The sequence below is a fragment of the Micromesistius poutassou genome (assembly GCF_964030765.1).
Source record: "Micromesistius poutassou genome assembly, chromosome: 14".
Lineage (NCBI taxonomy): Eukaryota > Metazoa > Chordata > Actinopteri > Gadiformes > Gadidae > Micromesistius > Micromesistius poutassou.
The window spans coordinates 8,801,359-8,810,196 of record NC_140284.1 but is presented as its reverse complement, the minus strand read 5'-3'; positions in this window follow the sequence as shown (position 1 = coordinate 8,810,196).

Genomic DNA, 8,838 nt, shown 5'->3' with positions numbered 1-8,838 from the left:
AATTCCCTCGCCCTGAGTGCATTTGTTTAACAGGTGCTCGAGATACGGCGGGAAGAGGCGCCGCCACCGCCACATCCTCACATCCTTCATTCATTTCTGGATTGCGAGAAGGAGGAGGAGGAGGGCGTAGGAGGAGGAGGAGGAGGAGGAGAAGGAGGAGGAGAGAGACGGAGGAGAGAAAGGGGGGGGGGGGGGGGGGTTGTTGACAAACACTAATTAAAGGTGGCGAGCGGGTGGACTCCGCCATACATCCAATGTACTCTTTTACTTCATTTGCAAACTAATGATTTAAACCCATCCCTCCTCCCCCCCACACACACACAGACACACACACACACACACAATCTGTTTAGGGTCAGCTTCAGTGTATTTCGGATACGCTTGGCTATTAGCATCAGAGAGCGCTTCAGATGTGACAAGCCCCCCCCGCCCCCCCTCCCCTCCAGTGGTAGTCACCTACTTTAATTTCCCTGCAGGCCTCAGAGGGGGACAGATTCAACTAAAATCACAAGCTGTTTTGTTGGCAAATCCTTTGTGGGCCCATAATGAATCTAATGAATATAAAGAGAAGAGGGGAGGAGGGAGGAGGGCGCGGGGGGAGGGAGGGGGAGGGCGGCGGTGGTGGTGGTGGCGGCGGCAGCGGGCGAATACATTTCGACCACGCTGTGTTGCCTTTTACTCGGCCATTTGTGACCCCGGACAATGGGACAATGGCCAGTGTTTTTGTACTCTTAATTTGCCTTTGTGTTTCGGCTTCATCACTTTCACTGCAAAGCACTGGGAGCCATGGGCTGGAGAGTTACAGCTGACCGCGTGGTCCGCACACAAAGAGAGGCATTAGGATGGATCCTAACTATCCCTCTGGAGTCACAAAGCACCACCACACAGCGCAGGGGCTGGGGACAACACACACACACACACAGGCAGGCACACACACAAACACACACACACACACAGGCAGGCACAGGCACACACACAAACACACATGCACACGTACACACACACACTAACACACACACACACACACACACACACACACACACACACACACACACACACACAGGCACAGGCACACACACACAAACACACACACAGGCAGGCACACACACACACACACACACACACACACACACACACACACACACACAGGCACACACACAGGCACACAGGCAAGCACATAAACACACACACAGGCAAGAAAACAAACACACACCAAAACACACACACACACACACACACACACACACAACAACAGTACAGCTCGCATTAGCCAGGCTATCTGACACTTCGTCTCCAGTCCAGGAATACAGCGATATCAACATGACTTCCACAGTCAGAGAACCACCTTAAAACACACAAAACATGCTCAACATATGAGAGAGAGAGAGAGAGAGAGAGAGAGAGAGAGAGAGAGAGAGAGAGAGAGAGAGAGCTGAGCTCGTTAATTAAAGTGGCTCATCTGATAGGGTGATGGGAGCTGAGCCTCTTGCAGGTAAAGGCCCAGCGGAGTTTGCAGCGCTGCCGTCAGGACAGCCATGTTTCCCAAGAAGCACTGATTCCACCCCCTCCTGCCCCCCTCTCCCCCCTCTCTCCCTCGGGGGGGGAGGGATTGTATTAACAGCTCCTCATTGTTCCCCCCCCCGAGCCAGCACTGAGATCAGCCACCTCAAGTCGGAGGAACGCTTAAACAAATGCCACGAAACCCCTGACACTGGTGACTTTTATTTAATCACATGACCACAGGGAGATCAACGAGGAGAGGGAAGAGAGAGAGAGAGAGACAAGAGGAGAGAACTTCCACACAACAAAGTGACCGCGGTTCTAACTGTGTTGCTGTTCAGGTAGATAAACTTTGAGGGGGTGCAGGCAGTGGGTGGGAGAGAGAGGGAGCTAGAGAGAGAGAGAGAGACATTAAAAAAAACACAAAGTTGTTTGGCGCGTGGTTCATGTCCCCTCGCATTCCTCGTCTCCTCGATCGTCTATTCATCAGCGCGCTGTGTGTGTGATTGTGGGAGCTGCCAGCTGCCTCTGTTCATAGGAGATTACCATTATGCATCTTCCAATCCCTGCTGGATAAACATCGCAGCACTCTGAAAGTTAGCGAGCTGGAGGTTCATTCTGACGCCTCGCGAGGCCAGCATCCCTTCAGGTATCCCGCGGCAATCTGCCTCTCATTCTATATATTGTTCAACTTTAACAGGTATCTAATTTGTGTTATCAGCCCACGGGGCCAGTAAGTAATAATTTGCATGGCTGCCCTAAGCAAACGTGCCTCCATAAGCAGCCCACAGTATAGACACAGGGACGGATTAACAGCCATATTGGCTATGCCCTGGTGATCAATGCTTCTGGAGGAATAAGTACGACACATCGTTTCCTGGCAATCTTCCGGTGGAAGAAAAATAATTTGAAAAAAAATCGACGCAGATCTGTTTGAAAATTTTTTTGGATAAGACCTCATGGTTTGAACACACACACACACACACACACACACACACAGACACACACACACACACACAGGCTCTCAAAAGCGGCATTCCTGTTTCCAAAAGATATATAGATAAGAGTTTAACACACCGCACCAAAACCTTGACTTCATTTTGCCGCCGAATAATAGTTTGCAGCATGCAAGTGCCAGAAGTAGCATGATGTGTGTTTTTCTGTATTAAACAGTAGCGCCCTAACCACTGAGCAACATCATTAGCGAACACATCCTTTATAGCCTCCGCCACAGCGATCTGTTCATCTGACTGCACTGGTTCAGGGGCGTTCTCGTCCCCCCCCCAGTATCCCCCAGTCTGAACTGGTGAGACCCAGCTCAGCGCTAGGAAGGTCAGACGATCCCTCGAAGGTGCCAGCTCTCGCCCAGCGTTGAGAGAGTAGTCTCTATCGCAGTGGCAGATAACCTTCGCCACACTCAGCGCCGCATTGCTAACAGCCCGTAAAGACTCCCGAAATACCCTGCTCACCGCCGAGGGAGAAGCACGCACCGCCCTCCTCTCCGACAGGCACCACCACCTCGGCCCAACCACCACCCACCTTCTCCCGCGACACATCCCTGTCCACACGACCGTCTATTCTTCTGCTCTTTTAAACAGAGAATGTCTATTCTACTTTGCTCAACCTTGATTCCGATAAGCTGAGAGTTACCCTGGTGAAGTATAGCGAGCTGGTCCAAGATAGCAGGAGGCTACACGACACAAGCATCAACAACAACAACAACAACAACAACATCACCAACAACAACATGAGCAAACAAGCTTCACTCTTCCCTTGTGGGAGCTACGAGGGTAACTGGGGATACGCTTTGGTGCAACAGAAGCTTAGCATCTCGCTGGCTTGCATCAGACACACGCGCTACGCTTGTTAGCTTAGTAGACTGCTAATTGCCAGGGTGGGCGTTCAGCTCACTAGCAGCCTGATACTGCGAGTAGGCCTATGTCATAATTGTTTACCGGACAAGCAGACGTAAACGTTGTGTGACAGGCTGTGACCAACGCACGCAGAACATAAATAATGTTAACTTTAGAAATGTTCTTGGCGTGGGAATATGGCCCGCATAAAGGCTATAATGGCCACCCACTGTTTATCTATTTATTTATTTTGTTTGGCTATTTCTGTTCATGGGCAGAGATCACAAAAGGCGATTAACAACACACAAACCTGTGTACTTTGAGCATGTCAAAATATGCTCACACAGTCCCACGTTATCGGTGAATTGTGGAGCCTTTTGCTCAAAGTGCATAATGAAAGAGAAAAGCATGCAAGGCCACATTAGTTCAAAACCCACATTAAAGTGAGCTATCTTGGATCTCATTTATATTCTCATAGTGTTTTGCAATTTGAGTCTGTTATCAAATAACTGTCAGCCCGGGCACAGCCTCTTTAAAAGTGTGTTATTCAAACTTCCACACACGAGGTTTGAAAAGCTTGTCCATAAAGATTGATTAAAGTTGTAAAGATTTTGTATCAAAAGGAGCTCTGATTAAAGCTGTCCTCCTGAAGAGACGGGTGGTTAATGTGGAAATAACGTCAATGCGGGCGATATTAATATCCATGATAGAAGAAGCTGGGGGGATTGTCACTAAATCAATGGAAACAAATCATGTAAACATCGCTAAGATTATGTGGAGGAGAGTGAATATTAATGGCTGGTCCAAATCAATGTGGGTGGGGGGGGGGTTGCATATATTGCCTCCTGTGTTTCCCCCATTTCTTTATTTTACATTTAATGGAAATGCATCGCCGCAGAATCGATGAAATGCTAAATAGGGGAATGATACCGGACATTATTGTTATTCAACGGGAGTAGCAAAACACACGTTGATTGTGTTATTGTAAACAATGAAGACAAGATGTTCAAATTTCAATTAACTTTGGTCGGTATGTACTATTATTAATTAAGAGGGTTTGCGAGCCAACACAAAGGATATGGCTTCCATTGTCTCGAAATATTCTCATGAAAGTGGCATTTAGTATGGAGTCCAAGAGTAGCTAATTAACTGGAACGGGAGGCAAGCCTTTTGCATTTGAAAACCTTGTGATTTGCGGGTGGGTGGTATAGAAGCACTGGGCAGGCAAATAGATTCTTTATTTCATTATTTGATAAGGAGACCCTTAATGAAAATATCAGCCGCCAGCGAGGGGGGTCTACAGCACTTGTTCAGATAAAGAAACGAAGAGAAAAAATAAGTCCCTTCTCTAAGGAGTGCTGTTGGAGGCGATGGATTACCATGAGACCCAAGTTCATTAAATAAAAATAAAATAAACAGGGGATACACCTGCAAGGCTAATGGAGGTCAAATGAGTTATCAACGTTAGAGTGGAGAACTCTGCTCAGCGTAATGAAATTATCCTCCAGAGGTGGATCATACTTATAATACATCAAGATGTGTACTTTAAACATGTAAACCCGTACTTATTATAACATTTAAAGATACTTGTACAAATACATAAATATTTTTGTATTATATACTTATTATAATTTTACATAAAGATACTTGTACTTATTATTATTATACATAAAGATGTGTACTTATTGTAACATATAAAGATATTTGCAGCCTACTCATTATTATACATAATTAAATATGTGTAATTATTACAAAACATAAAGATACATGTACTTATTATGATACTTGTATTTATTATAATATATCAAGATATTTATACTTATTATAAAAGCATGAAGACTCTTGAGGAAGACTTCAGCCTGACCCCTGCTAGCTGTAGCTTAGCGGTACAGGTGTAAGCCAGCTAGCTCTCCCCAGCCTGACCCTAGCTAGCTGTATCTGAGCCATACGGCTGTCTAACGTGACACTATTGTGTGGGTGTCACGGAGACCTATCATAACATTCCTCTCCTCAGGGTTGCTGGCCTGTGGTGAATTCCCTCGGTGGCTCAGTGCTTCAGGGGGTCAAACACACAGAATCTCCCCACAATAGCACGCCGCGTATCACTTGCATCTCTCACCTGTAATCACCCGGCGACATTAAAAGAGTTTTTTTTTTCCTGCACCCACCTCATTTGAGGTCTGCATACTTGACTGTGAGCGCTTTTGAACCGCGCATAATGTAATCGGTGCGGCGGGTATCTTGTGCTTTTGTGCGTCTATCCGAGCGGTGAATGGCGGAGGCCTATCGCTTACACACTGGAGGTGATGTATACGGTCTGTAGAACAATGCTACAAACAGATAGCAGCGATACGCAGCCCACTGCTGCTCTCTCCGTTTTCAAGGCTCTTTTTGGGGCCTTTGTCGAGGAAACATTTCAACTGTGGCCAACTTTCTTTAAAAGGGGGACAAAGAGAAAGGAAGAAAAAAAAACAGACTTATCGTGCTGAATAAAAATGGAGTTGACTTAAGAAAGTTTATCTCCCGAGTGACTGGGAAACCACCTTCAAATACCTGAACTCTGAGCCACTCTCCCTGAAAATAACCAGAATCATATTTCATCTGTGCAGGAAAAAGAAAAGCAAGTAGAAAAAAAAAGAAAAGATTGAAGCCCAACCGCCATATTTCTTTTTACCATTCAACAACTTTTACTCGCTTTCAATTAACTTTTATGCTGAACCGATAAAGGCCAGACGTCAACATCACACTAAGTGACGTGTCGTTTGAAAACATACCATAAAAGATTTAAAAGGTTTTATTCTTCCGCACAACTGTCGGTTTGTGGGATTATCCGCCCGTCTGTCTGAGGGATCCTTTTCTCTTCGGAGGATGAAGACGCCGCGGCCCGGGTGACACACGTCCTGTGCAGACAGCGTCTTCACGTTCTGTTTATCTCACAAAAACAACAACAACAACAACACGACGATCTTCAGCGATGACAGCCACATCCGAAGCCGTCTCTGCGGTACCCATTCGTTTACTCGCATGAACGGACAGCCGTAACAAAGTTCAGCAGCGACGGCATGACGGCGTAGTTCTGTGAAAACCCGACGCGCGCCATGCAGAGAGGGCGGAGCGGGAACCCCCGCACTATACGTGTGTGTGTGTGTGTGCATGTGGGTGTGCTTGTGCGTGCATGTGCGTGTGTGCGCGGTCACAACAGCCACTGCACCAAGCGGGTCAGTCGTTGAGCGCTGCGTGTTCCCTCCACTCTATCAGTCATCTCCAGGCATTGTCCGCCCGGGAGTTAACTTCTAGTCTGTTTACCGGCTGGATCGCCCGGTCGCCGGCCCTCCAAGGGCCACATGGGCGAGATAATGTGTCCCAGGCTGCGAGAGCGGGCGAATCACTGTGCATTAAGACCAGCCGCACAATAGGTGACAATGGCTTGCATAAACACTATTTAGAACTATTCACATGGCATTGAAGAGATGGGCGTCGACACACTATTGCCGCAAAGCCGGCTCATTGTGCGGAGGTGAAAAGAAGTCTAACGAACAGGAAGCCTTATTTGAGGGAGCTGACAGTGACCGCACAACGGACGCATTGTGCGCTTGCCACCGACCCTGTGGGTCTTTACATTAGGGAAAATGATGAGAAAGTAACCCCCACAGACCACGCCAGGCCTTGGACCCGCGTAAATGCACCAGACAATGACGGTGGAGGAATAAGGGGTGGGGGGCGATGGGGCACCCTGCACCCCCCCCCCCCCCCCCCCCCCCCCCCCCCCCACACACACACCCCCCCCCCCCCCCCCCCACACACACACACACCCGGTACCCCCCCCCCCCCCCCCCCCCCCCCCAGCCCCCCACCTATACTCCACGCTGCACGGTGGTTACATGTGCAGCGCGACCACCACTCTCATGGCCACGGATGAGACACGGATCCCACCCCCCCAGGCCATGGGGAACTTTGAAGTTTATTTGAGGTATTTTCCCGCCAGAGAGGGGAGATTTCGGCAGAGCGCTGGATAAATATATATCATACATTTTAAATGATAGGATATGTGTGTGTGTGTGTGTGTGTGTGTGTGTGTGTGTGTGTGTGTGTGTGTGTGTGTGTATATATGCCCCGGCTCTCCTGGGGAAAGTTAAGACTTTACTGCAGAAATGCCACCACCACCCCCTCACAGCTCTCACTGACACACACACACACACACACACACACACACACACACACACACACACACACACACACACACACACAGAGTGGCCCCTGGCTCAAGCTTCATCAATCTTCAACAAAAGGATGACATCACCAATAAGCATTCCCTTTGTGGCTCAGAGCAATAAGCCTTATTTACTGGTGAAATAAGCCTGGCTCCATTGTTCAGCTCCCCACTTTGGCTCTTTCTCCCACAGCTTAGGAATCAAACAGTATTTTGTTCTGATGTCACAGACCATGGCCAGGATTTAAGGCTAAGACATGCAAAGGGGTTTCCTATTTGCTGTAGCATCCCTTCAAATGCACAAGATTCAAAGTACCAGGAGGCGGTTTAAAGCACGATCACAGTAATTATTACTGATGTTGTTTCCCCTCTTGGTGTTGAGGGTATTCTTTGTTTATTTGATTTGACATTTTAGCAGTATTTCGGTAAGTCATGAAATATTATCTCACACTCAACGTATTTTGACATGGGCGATTGAATAAGCCAGTCCTGGGCCTGGGTTAACGCGCAGAGTCATAAATGACATCTGTTGTCTGTAATTACTGTTTGTCGCCGTATTAGAAGTCCAGGCTGCAGGTTCACCAAAGTGCTGATGCACTGTGATACACAGCCGCAGATTAAAGCTTTACATGGCCTGTGTGTGTGTGTGTGTGTGTGTGTGTGCATGGGTGTGTGTGTGTGTGTGTGTGTGTGTGTGTGTTGGAGAGTGGTGGTTCACTAGCAGTGACAAATATAAGACGGAAAAAAGTTGCTTGTTGTAAATTGTTTGGGAAGTTGTTCATCCCGTCGTGTTGTTTGCATTCTGTGCACTTTGTACACGGTCCTGTCACAAACATAAAACTAGGTCTCACTTTGTGTTGTGACAATCTTAAAAATACACAACATCAACACGTCCCAAATTGAGTGGTGGAGGGAAAAGGCCCTTCTATTTTTAACAAGATAAAAAGTCACTTTCACACCTGCACCTTGCGTTCGCGCCCTGTGTCTAAAGAAACCGTTTGTTGTTGCTATGTACGCTTTCTTTTTTTCTTTCTTTCTTCCTCTCAATCTCTAAACACACACACGCAGGCATGCACATACACATACACACATGCACACACAAACGCACACACACACACACAGCCATGCCAGGCCTTGGGAACCTGTCAGACTTCCAGTGTGTTTGCAGTCACTTTAGAAAGTGCCTGAGCACGCGGTCCCAGGGGAAACGCTCACGCCTTAGACACAAGACACCCCCTCCCTAGCCCCCCTCTCCCACCCCCCACCCCTACAACA